This window comes from Camellia sinensis, chromosome 4, assembly GCF_055761805.1.
Source record: "Camellia sinensis isolate YWXY chromosome 4, ASM5576180v1, whole genome shotgun sequence".
Taxonomy (NCBI): domain Eukaryota; kingdom Viridiplantae; phylum Streptophyta; class Magnoliopsida; order Ericales; family Theaceae; genus Camellia; species Camellia sinensis.
The window spans coordinates 158979020-158992391 of NC_138964.1; the positions used below are offsets into that span (position 1 = coordinate 158979020).

At 33.2% G+C, this 13372-nt stretch overlaps 1 long non-coding RNA gene across 1 annotated transcript; it reads left to right on the forward strand.

Annotated features, from left to right (window-relative positions):
* The first annotated feature begins 69 nt into the window (after positions 1-69).
* On the forward strand, positions 70-2856 carry LOC145823483 (uncharacterized). Its single transcript, XR_014365766.1, has 2 exons — positions 70-583; positions 2409-2856. It is a non-coding gene; the product is annotated as an uncharacterized LOC145823483 (long non-coding RNA).
* The last annotated feature ends 10516 nt before the right edge of the window (positions 2857-13372 follow it).

The window sequence follows — 13372 nt, forward strand, 5'->3', positions numbered from 1 at the left end:
TTGTGGTATTAATTAAATATTTAGGGTGTCACAGAGGAGTTGAATATATCCATGAGCATATTATCTTTTAATGTTAGTAATTGGCACCCAATTGATTGTCTTTTTATTGATCCTTTTTTTAATGAAACCTATGATTGAGAGTTCATATTCTAGGGAAGAATTTGTGGTTGTGGATCTGATTAGTTGGACTTGCTATGCCATTTTGGACTTGCTATGTATCAAGGAATTTTGAGAAAACTAATATATTGCTATGTTGTTTTGTTTTTGTTTTTTGTCTTGTCCTTTGATTTGTTATCTGTTTCAGGTTCGAACAAACAAATCACCAAGGCATTCAGACATCTTATTCGATTATATTCTTCGTACTCCTTAGAAGTAGTGTTTGTTTTAGTACATCTTTTGTTGAACGAATCAGATTCAAAAAGTTATCAAGTCAGTCATAGTACAACTCATGTGCAGAGTCTATTTGATGATTGGAAGCCTGTCATTAAGAAATTGTCAAATAAAGAATCAGAGTTGCTTCTGAACCTTATTAAGGCAATCCTTGAAAAGATTGAGACTCAAGAGGCCATGGAATATGAAAGTGGTAACTGCTATGTCTTATTTCTAACATGTTAGCTACATTTTTGTTTTTTGTTTGTTTAATTAATATTTATGGTTCTTTCATTAGACTTCTAAATATTGCATTACAGTTAAGTTTTAAAATGAGAGTATTGACATCACATTTTTTTGGTTGAAATACAGAGGGACTGCCTTAATAACAATTAAATTAACATATAACTAGCATTTCCGAATATTGTCATGAGTGGCATAATTTTTGCTGAGTTTTTATGAAAAATTTTACCATCATCTTGGCGAACACTGGATTTTCTTTGTTGGGATTGGTTACTGCACTACTTTTGGCTTGAAAAAGTTAGTTTGAGCTGTCTTTAGGTGATGGAAACCTTCGTCCATAATATGCAAATTAGTTTTGATGTTTGAAATCTTAATAATGCCTGGGATTTACGAATCACAGAGATACTCCTCACTTAGTATTTATTTTTAATTTTTTGTATCTATAGATATCATAGTTGTCAATCCCATTCTGTACCTATTGGAATGGTTCAGTACTTTATTGTACTGGCAACAAAATGATACGAAGTGAGTTGAATTCTCTTCGGGGTAATTTTTAGGGTAGTGCTTGATTATTTTAGATTGCACTAGGCTATTTCACCAATTGGGGTAGTATGGGCCTCTTCTAGTACATACTGGAAGAATCAGTGTTTAGTCCATTATAAGATTTTATAAAGGAAAAATAGTTAAAGTTTAAAAAATAATAGAGTCCAATAGAAGTTTAAAAAGTAAAAAATGATCAAATATTTCAACAATCAATATGTATTTAGAAAAGTGTACACATATATCAAATATTTTACAGCAAAGATGAAACATGAGTAGGATTAGGAGTGGTTATGCCAATATCTTGCTTTTAAGATTTTGACTTGTTGATATGTTCACATCCTACTTTTTAACAGCTTAACTAGTTAACGTGCCTTTATTATCTAATTTCTTAAACAAAACTTGGACAAACCATATAATCCCTCAGTTAATATCTGCCGCAGAGACATTGGTTTATGGCCCCTAATATCTGCACAGCTTGGAGAACTTTATATTTTGTATTTATGTCAAATAGCAAATGGCATTTGCTCATGCTACTTCAAGTTGGCTACACAATTTTACATCTTGTCATTCTGCTCAAATTTTGGTATCTGCTATTGTTATAGAAAACATATATTGCTACGTATTTAATAAATAAGATTATGTAGTTTATCCATACATTATATTTTTTAGTCAGATGAGAGGTATGTTTCTTAATCTTTGTTCACTCTGTATGTTTGGAACTACCCATTTTCATCAATTTTGATGAATGTTGAATTTCTATGTCAAAATTTAGGCGTATTTGATTCACTGCTGGTTTAGAAAGTTGATTGTATAAGAAAAATATTTATGTGCTTTTACCGATACAATCAAATGGAAGTAGTTAATTAGCTCCCTATGAACACCTTAACATTGTGGATCATGATGACTTTGGATCGTGTAATTTTGTAATAAAATCTTTTTGATGTGTCCAGAAATCAAAAAATTGTTCATAGGTTAAGATTTTATTTTGCTCATAATCATGCTGCTAGTGTTGCTTGTATGCTTGGGCTTGTGAATTTTTACCGTTTAGCACCTAACTATTATCGATAAGAGTTTAAAATGAATTTACATATGTTGTGTCTTAATTTGATTATATAGATTGTTGCTATTTTAAAGCATTCTTGAGCTTCGTTTTTTCCCCGAGTTGATCTTTAAGCTATTTTGCTTTCTTTTCTTTCTCTCTGCTTAGCGGTTTCTCAACATTGTCATTAACTTTGGTTTTCTGCTTGTTTTAGTTAATGAAGAGGATGCAGGGCATCTTGATCATCAGTAAGTCCAAGCCTTTTTCTTGCAGAGGACGCAGGGCATCATTGTGAATTCTATCCCTTTGTCCATTATTCAGGTAAGTTCAGCATTTCAAGTTTTACTTAAATTATATACCTTATTCAATTCTTGACATTCTTTTTCTTTTTCTTTGGTATAAATGGATGAACTCGTGCACGAAGCTAAATTGTATAGGACTAATCGGCGCTATAAGTATTATATATTTTTGGATAGATGTGTATGGAAAAAATTTCGATAGACTAGTAGTTATATTTTTGGATAGGTGTATATGAAAAATATTTCGGTAGACTAGTTATATTTTTTGATAGATGCGCATGGAAAAAAATTTAAATTGGAGAAATATGTACTTTTGAATTACTTGTGGATGGAAACTTATAATAGTTGTTGACTTTTATTAAACAGGTTCAGGATTGGATGATTTATGTATTTCTTTGAATGTTCATGATTCAGATACTTTGTTGGTTTGAATAATTCTTTTTAATTATAGATTATATTGAATGGATTGGATGGAATATTTGTCTTCAATTACAGGTTTATTTTGTTGGACGTTGGCGACCAAAGTGTGGTTTTGCCGACCAAAATGTTGGTAGGCAAAATGGTACATTTGGCGACTAAGTAATTAGTCGGTAAACTTTTGATAACCAAAGAGTTTGGTCGCAAATAGGTCTATTGCCGACTAAACTTTTAGTCTCGCAAACATTACTTTTGATGGCTAACATGTTTGGTCGGGAATATGTCACTTTTCGCGACTAAAGTGTTTTAGCGACTAAATGGATTAGTCACAGTAATGATATATTTAGCGACCAAAAATTTAGTCGGCAAATCCAACTTTTTCCCTACTAACAAAAGTTTTGGTCGCTAATTACTTTTGCTGACCTTCAATTGGCAACCAAAGTGGCGACCAAAAAAATTGGTCACAGATAACTTTTGCCAACTAAAAATGGACTTTTGCAGACCAAATTTTTAGTCGGCAAAAGTGCAATTTCTTGTAGTGTAGGGCTCGATTTGGTTCTCAAAACCCTCGAATCGTTCCCTCTGATCGTCTTCACAGACAAGGCTTGAAGCCTTGAAGAACGGCTCGGCCAAGCCGCTCTCGGGAACGCTTTTCCCTTGCAGGGAGGTGATTGTGTTGAGATTTTCAAGGAATTTAATGCCAACAACATTAGGGAAACATTTCGGGTGCTTCTGCAGATGGGTGTTCTTACGTTCGGTGGTCAGATACCGATCATCAAGGTCTCAATCTTTTCTCTCTCATTCTTTTTTATGTTTCCTTTTAATTCAAATATATATATATATATATATATATGTTTGTATGCTTGTATGTGATTAAAATGAGTTGTGCATATGATTAATTTGGTGGTTTGAAGTTTGGGTAAGCTAAGACAAAGGCTTTTTTCACAGAGAAATTTGTAAAGAAAGCCAGAGAAATTCTCTATGAACAAGTCAAAGAAATTTCAATTTTCTTTGAACAAAACTAGAAAAATTTGTGAATGTTGCAGTCTGTATGATGAAAACTTTCATGATAAATATGATGAACTTAAGGCATATGGTCAATGTTTGCTGAAACTGAATCTCTAGTTGAGTTTGATTTTAGTCCTACAAACATTACAGAAGAAGAAGAAGGTGATGATGATGGAATCATAGAAATCCATGCCCACAGATTTTTTCTCACTTTCTCTCTCTTTTTCTTGTTAAAGTGAAGAGAAAGAGCATTTTTGTCTTTTGATGTTAATGTGTTTTTGATCTTGAAAGTGAATTTCTCTAGACTTTTGTTTAAGTCCAGAGAAAATTAAAAGCTTGTTATTACAATCCAGAGAAAATTATAATTATTACAACTTTCTCTGGACTTTTATGTTGTCTTTTTTTATGTATTTTTATATTGAACAAGTTATTTTTTGCCTATTTTTCTTGCAAGTTTCGTAGAACTATTTGATCATTTATGATTTATAAAGCTTAATGCACGCTCTGTTGAAGAGCTTGGGAGAGAGGTTCTCATGGAGAGATTGTTTGAAGATGATCAAGTCTGTTGAATTTCTCTGAAAAGTCCAGTCCAGAGAAATTTGGATTCCCAGAATTTCCCTAGAGTTGTGGCTGTGTTTTTTTCTCTTTTCTTTGAGCTGTTGTTCACTCAAGTGAGATCATAGGTGGCTAGTTTGCAGTTGTTGTATCTTCTTGTTGTCCAGCTTATTCTAGAATGGACAAATCGAGCCATTGATGGGTGGAGTTGATATTGTTATTACCTCATGATACCTCCAGTTAATCGTTTGTCTTGTTATGCATTTGTATTGATGCTATCAAAGTGTTGTTGCCTCTATGGCTTTCATGGTTCTGCTACAGCTGCTTATTTGATGTAGAAAGAAGATGATGATGATGATGATGAAGGCTATCAAAGAATTTCTCTAGAATGGTTTAAATTTTCTCTAGATCAGGTAAAACAAAGTAGAGAAATTTTAAATTTCTCTAGAGTGGTTTGAATTTTCTCTGGATCAGGTAAGAACAAAGTAAAGAAATTTTGAATTTCTCTGGAGTGTTTTGCATTTTCTCTGGATCAGGTAAGAACAAAACAGAGAAATTTTGAAGCCTTGTAAATGCATCCTGCAATAAATTACAAATTTATAGTCCAGAGAAATTCTCAACAATTCAAATTTATAGTCCAGAGAATTTCTTAATAATAATGAAGCCTTGCGAACTAGAATTTCTCTGTGAAGTCCAGAGAAAATTCGACCAGAGAAAATCTCTGTGAACCAGAATTTCTCTATGAAGTCCAGAGAAAATTCGTCTAGAGAAATTCTCTGGATCGAATTTTCTTTGGATCGATGTTGAGGGACCTTAAACATTATGAAAATATTGAGTATCTTTTATGCTATAAAATCTTAATACGAGGGACATTAAAAAAATCCCCTTAATTTATATTGCAATTTATTATTTACTAATAATACTATATAAATAACGCTATATTATCCAAAATTATTTTCCATTATAGTTTCGTGTAGGCTTCAAGTGACAAATGGTTGGGGAGTTACAAATTTGGCTGACTAATTATAAATAAATAAAAATAAAACTTGAGAGTCCTAAAGTGTAACATTTAAAGTTATTTACAATGATGGAAATGACTATTAGTTATTAATTAGTTTACAAATTTTTTTTTTTTTTTTTTTTTGATTGATAAGAAAATAGTACCAGACAAGAAAAACCCAAGCAAATCGGAAACTCAACAAGGCACAAGTAAGGGTGTAAATTTGGTTCGGCCCAACCCATGTCGAGCCTTGCGAGCCCCTACCAAAATTCGGATCGGGTTGGGTCAGGCTGGACCACAAGCTAGAAAATTAGGCTCGGACCTAGGGATATTCGGGCCAGACCGATGGGCCTGGGCTCAGGCTTGTGCGGGCTTGAACAATTTTTTTTATTTTTCCTACTGAAATTTTATTATTTTCCACTAAAAAAAATACTAAGCCTCGACACGGGCCAGGCCTCGGGTTAGGCCTTAAATGGGCTAGACGGGTAGGGCCCACGAGCTGAGCCAGGCTTCAAAATGATAGCCCTAGCCCTGGCCTTGGGTCTCGGGCTGGGCTTGGGCCCAAGCCCAAACGGGCAGGGTCCACCCGAGCCGCCGGCTATTTTTACACTCCTAGGCACAAGGCCCTATGTAACGCCCTCAAAATAATACATAATACCCATCATTCAGACATGCAGTAATATAAGAAAATCAACACCTTTCCATTCATCAGAGTAGTTCTTACAACAGTATCACATGTTAACAATAAAAGCAAATACCCTACGGGCTTACAGCTTTCCAAGTCAACACTTGGTTACACAAAAGAAGAGTACTAACTCTATACAAAATAAGCCCTTGGCTTGATATACATGTAATACAAACAAAATAATTAAAAAGAGTCTTCAACTCCCATAACCATCCAAGCTATGTCCTTGGAGGTGGCATACTACCTGTACCTGAAAATAATGTCCCATATAGTGTGAGCCAACGCCCAGTAGAGATATGCTAAACACAATATGAGCAGTAACTAAGACATTAGCAATTGATAAATGTTTAACTCCCATAAATCAATTCATAAACCATTTCCATTACAAGACCACTATGTCTATGTTTCATTTCATTTTCCATTTCTTATCCAATTTCCAAATTCATACCCGTGGCTTAGAACCTGGCCACACACTCTAAACGAAATAATAATTCATATTAAATGTTTCCCATTTCGTAATAGATAAGCATACAAGTTATATCAACACCTCAACAGATAAGCATATGAGCTATATCAACACTTCCACAGATAAGCATATAAGCTATATCAACACTTCAACGGATAAACATATGAGCTGTATCACCGGAGTCCATCCCCTATCTTCTCCCAAACATTATCCGGTTTAGAGGTCCATCCTCTATCTTCCCCTAAATCGTGGAGTACATCCCATATCCCCTCCCACACAGCACAATGCATATAAACAATTATGATATACATCATCAAACAATACATAAGGTTAATGTATTCTTTCAACTGTCATATACGATGACACATTCCATTGATTAGTTTTAGTTTGCTTAATCATCATGCATTGTCTACAAAAATCACGACTACCCTCCACCGGTAGCCCAAGGCAATTATTTCTAAATAGATAATAAATGCGTTAACAGATAATTTATCCATATTTCTAAAAGTGAGCGATTAATAAATCCAACTTCACTAATCCATCTCATAATGAGCCAATTTCATTATATTCAACTCAATTCCATATTTTCTCAACACTTGTCATTAATTACACTAGTGACCCAAAAATACCCAAACATGGCATTTTCCCCTTGATTCCCAATATTGACTCCAAGAGTCCATATATTACTAACAACATCAATATACTCATTTTGAAACCCAAATATGTATTTATGGTCTAAAATAAACAAAACCCTCTTTTCAAAATTAAACATTTGAAACCCTAGTTTCCAAAACCCAAAACCATTTATACAAAAACTCAATATTTAGGTCAAAACCCATAAAAGTGAGTAGGAATCCCTACCTCAAATTCGGAACCCAAGGGAAGGAGATGAAGAAAACCAAAATGCTCCAAACTCCAAGATCCACGGATCAAAATGAAGCCCTCGACGATCAACACAACTTTTACAAAGGCCAAAGGAAAGAGAAGCACTCTAACTAGATCAAACCCTAGAGAGAAGAGAGTTTCTAGAGAGAGAGGCTCTCAAAATCGGTTTTGGGAAAGTAAGAGAGAGAGTGAATGTAAAAAAAGTGATTCAAAAATGCCTAACTGCCTTCTAATATACGACATTCCCGCTCGATCGGAGAACAGGACGCTCGAGCATAAAGCACAAAAATCTGGACATGCTCGAGCGCAATAAGGCCCGCTCGAGCGCCAAGACACAAGAATAAAGTACATCCGCTCGAGCGCGAAAACCAGTCCGCCCGAGCGTAGATTTCTCCCTCCTAGAACTTACAGCAAAAATGTATTACCCGCTCGAGCCCCAACAAGCCTGCTCGAGCGCGACCCGCTCGAGCACAGAAAATCCGCTCGAGCGTAGAAATCACACCTGCAGAAGTTTTGCAGAGCACCAAAAAATACTGGGAGTGTGCAATCTCCGCTCGAGCGCTAGACAACCCGCTCGAGCGGAACGACCAAAAACCTGGCAACAAGATTTTAGACCAAGGCTCAACCCACCTGCTCGAAACATGCCCAACACATCCTAAAACTCAAACAAATAGAATCAAAGGATAACAATAAGATAGATACAACTACCAACTCCAGGGAACCAAAGTCCGAAATACAATAGATATCGAAAGGGAAAACCGGGATTGCTATAACTAACACAGGATTCCCTAACTATGCATTCGTTTGGGAAGTGACTATAGAGTTAAAATAGTTACAAAAAGACAAAATAAATTAAAAAATTTAATAAGATAAAATATCACATTCAGATTATAATCATTTCATTTTTTCTCTCACAAAAATCAAAAAAGTTAGAAAATCCATCACAAATGAGACTTTTTAACACTAGACTAAAATAACTAAAAAATTAAAAAGTTAAAAAATCAACCACACCCCAAACGAACCCGATGTTTACTTCCAACTTACTTACAATTTCACTTGGGGGGTCATCAAGAATTATCACATGAGACAAATCTAAATAAGTACCATTTTGAGCTATTGGATACTTATGATTATTATCTTTTCTAGATATTATTGGTTCAGGTGTAGGATTGGAGGTACTTTCAATGTTAGTATCATTTTTAACTTCATTTGTCTAAATAAAGTCAAAATTTTCTCCATCTCCCCATGTGCCAAATAATTTGGGATCAATTGGCTCTTCTGCCTTTCTTTTCCCTTTATTTATTTCTGGTGAAATATCTTGATCTAATGTTTCTTCAGATGAGTATGATTGACTGTCATCATCATTAGTTGACATATTAATATCATAATTAAAATGTTGTAAAAGGGTTTCATGTTCTAGATAAGTTTCTCTTATCTGTTTCAGTCTATCCCTTTGAAAATCGAGGAGGGTAGACAGTGTATATAATCGTAAAAACTGTAACACATAGCAAATAATTGTAGTTTTTCGTTTAACCATTTTTGTCTCTTTGTATTTATTTTTATGTAGACCTTTTATAAAGCCTATGACTAGGCTTAACTAGGGTGTTAGAAATTTTTACAACTCTTGGTCGTAAAGTCTTGCCAAGTTAGGTATGCATTAAGTTTGGTTTTGTTTGTATTCACCATCTTGTATTCTATATATTGGCTTTTACGCCAATATAATAGACAATGTAAATTCTCTCCATCTTTGTGCTTCCAACTTTGTCTCTAACTTCTCCATCATAATTCCATACTCCATAACTCCATAATAAAAATAGTAAAAAATAGTAAAAAGCTCCTTTCCTTTTTTTGTTTTTGTAATTAGTATCAAAGTTTGGTGAAGAGCTTTTGAAAGCAAGATCAAGCTATGTAAGTATTTCTATCTATGTATAAATTTTGATATATATAAATGTGCATGATGTGCTTTATGTTATAAATAAAAAATAAAAAACAATCGTCTAAGTTTTTAGTTGTGTATCCTTTGTATTTTGTATCTTCATAATTATTTGTTTCATTTATAGTTGTTGTAAAACCTATATGCTTAGTGTATGTCAAAACCCATATTCATTAAGATCTTTTGACTACTGGCCATAATTAAGTCGTTAAGATCATAAAGAGAGGTTTTAGGCACCGGATAAATACACTAGGAGGGTCTTAAGTATCAACAACAATCTATAATGGAAATTAACCCTAAAGATATAATATGTTTTGGAAATACAAAAAATACTATTAATAATAAATATGACCATAGTTTGCATATTACTAAAGAGTCTGCAAATATGAATAGTGTGTTCTAGTTTAAATAATATTACTGATATTATGTGTTCTTGGTTTTCTAAATTAGATAAAAATCAAAAAATAAATCAAAATTATCTAGAAACCAAAGTTGAGTCTATAGAATCTAAAATAGACAATTTGGGTTCTATAATAAATATTGACTTAAATAAAGAAGCAAAAAACCAAATAAACAATTTGGTGACAAAATTAGAAACTATATCCTTCATAAACAATGATGGAATGAATAGTCCAGGAGATAGTTACATCCCTAGGCTATTTTATAATACATAAGATATTATGGTACTTCAAACTAATACCTATAATAGGACTGAATATGAAAATATTGTTAATTTGGTTAATCAATGAATTTCTATTTTTGAAAGATTTTTAATAAAATTTCGCCTATAATTTAAAATGCCTAATAAACTCTGTAATTGTGTTATATTTTCTAGAGTATCAGGAAAATCTCATACTTTGGACAAAATATGTTCTTGTAATTTTAAACCTTTCTGGTCTAAAATTATTCTCAAAAATTCAATTGATTCTTTTTCTAGTTCAATCTTTTTTGGAGACAAAATAATTCTATGTTTTTGGAATTTTTTACAAAATAATTTTAAATGTTTTTATGCTCCTCCTTGGTTTTAGAAAAGATAAGTATATCATCAATATAAACTACACAACAATTTTTAAGATCTTTAAAAATTGTATCCATCCACCGTTGAAATCCCCGTGGTGCTATATTTAACCCAAAAGGCATAACATTCCAGTGGTAATTGTTGGAAAAATGGTTTAATATAGGCATATTTTTTAGCTCAATTTGAGTGGGCCCCAAACGTCTTTTGGGGTGGGTCCGAAAAGGTGACGTGTTCCTTGCTGCGTGGCAAGTCACATGGTGAAGACGGAACGTCAAAACCATTTATGAGTGAATGGAAAGTTGACGTCGTTTTCGGGTCTAACATTAATTTTTTTTTTTAGATAAAATTCACTTGAATTTTTTCAATAAAAAATTATTGTGGGAATTTAATTTAATTCTAAAATTCAAATTTTTGGTTCCTAAGTGGTTTCCTAAAGTTTGTAATTTTGAGAATTTAATTTAATTCTAAATTCAAATAGTGGTTTCCTAAAGTTTGTCAAATAGATTTATATTTATATCCTATTCAAAGTTTTAATAAATCTATTCAATTTTTGGCTTTATTTAATTGAACTATTCTAAATAGTTATTAAATAAAGTTGCAAGCAGTTGCTTTGTTTGACTTACGGATCACTTTTGACATGTTTGAATATTTGTGTTCCATGTGTAACGGTCAGCAAACATTTTGAATTCAATTTCTGAAAATGTTTGGTACCTGTTCACTATTGGAAATACGCCTGTTCGGGTCAGATTTATCTTACCTATATATGTCCATCATTCCGGCAGTCTTTGGAGAAGTTTTTTCTTGATCCGGGAAATTGAGTCTTTATAATCCAATTCCTATTCGGAAAATTCAGTCTGAAATTTGGTCTCTTTGCTTTCCATTTCTTTTAGTGCATTATTCCTCATATTTAGTTTTAGGAAATATATTCAGAGAGTTATAGAACATAGGTTTGGTTCGTCGAACAAATTGTTTGGAGTACTACTACAATTTGTGAAGATCATTGTATCCTGAGAGATAGACGCCACTCATCCGTAAGTACCTTAGCAGGGCGAATCTATCTTAAGGACAGAGTGTCACACACTCAACTTGGTCTTAATTTTTATTCGGTTCGATAAATAAATCTGGTATGTTATTTATTTATTTTGTTTGAATTATTTCAAGTTATTTTATTTTACACAGAAGATTTAACAACAATCTTAAGACAGATTCGAATTATTCTGTTTACAGAATTTTTCGTTTGTTTCCCTTTTTCATTCTTCGTAAATAATTTCGAAAGAAAAATTATTTTCTATGAATTTACAAAATAATATTCTGGTTGGAAAAACAAATAGTGATTATATGCTATTTGACAGATAGTAGTAATATACTGTCTCTTTTCTTTGACAACAACTAGTAGTACGATACTGGTGTCATTAACAATTCAGAATATATTTTTGTGGAATTTTGTCAGAAAACTAATTTTGGTTTTTAGAAATTATTTTCTGAGTTTTCTTTAATTATAATTCTGTTTCAGTATTTTAATTATTGAAGTGTTACAGAAATTTAATTTTCTATGTGGAATTAATTTGGTTAAATAAAATTTTATTTTATTTCCAAATTAATTGAAAAATAAAAGTTATAATTTTTATTTCTTTTCTTTTTACAGAATTTACTTTCTGTATGGAATTAATTTGTTTAAATAAATTTTATTTTATTTTCAAATTAATTGGAAAATAAAAGTTACATTCTTGTTTCTTTTATTTTTACAGAATTTAATTCTGTGAATTTGGTTTAATTTTCTGTGTAGTATAAATTATAATTATAATTTTGTTTTATATATTAGAATTGATGGCTACTGAAACGAATACCCAAACAAGTACTACTGTGGTGACTGCAATGACGCCAACCCCCTATCCTGTTGTAACAGTACCAGTAAATCACGGTGAAAAGCCAGAGAAGTTCTCAGGAACTGACTTTAAAAGATGGCAACAGAAAATGTTGTTTTATCTTACAACTCTGAACCTGACTCGTTTTCTCCGTGAAGATGCTCCTATCCTGAAAGAGGATGAAACCGACTGGCAAGTGGTTGCTGCGGTTGATGCTTGGAAACATGCCGATTTCCTTTGCCGGAATTATGTCTTGAACAGACTTGACAACACATTATACAACGTCTACAGTCCAATCAAGACAGCAAAGGAACTTTGGGAATCGTTGGAGAAAAAGTACAAAACGGAAGATGCCGGCTCAAAGAAATTTGTGGTTGGCAGATTCTTGGATTTTGTAATGGTTGATTCAAAAACTGTGATCAGCCAAGCTCAAGATTTCCAACTCATCCTGCATGACATTCACGCAGAAGGTATGTCTCTCAGTGAATCATTTCAAGTTACAGCCTTAATTGAAAAATTACCAAAAGGCTGGAAGGAATTCAAGAACTACCTCAAACACAAGCGCAAAGAAATTTCTATGGACGAGTTAATTGTGTGTTTAAGGATTGAGGAGGACAACCGCAATTCTGAAAAGCGGGCTGGTAAGCTTCCTATGGAGTCTAAGGCAAATGTGGTAGAACATGCTTCAAAAACCAAGAAACGAAAGTCTTTTGGAGAAAGTTCATCACAAGGCTCTAAAGGGGGGGAAAATAAAAAGTACAAGTTTAATGGCAAATATTACATACGTGACAAAGAGGGACATTGGGCCAAAGATTGTCGTAGCAAAGGCAAAAGCAAAAGAAGAACAAGCAAGAAGCCTGCTCAAGCCCATATGACCGAAGTGGATAATATTTCCAAGATTGTTGATGACATCAATCTTTCTGCAGTTGTTTCCGAGGCAAATCTTGTCGGAAATCCTGAAGAATGATGAGTGGATACTGGTGCTACTCGCCATATCTGTGCCGACAAAAAGATGTTCACATCTTATTCGGCAGTGGATAATGGTGA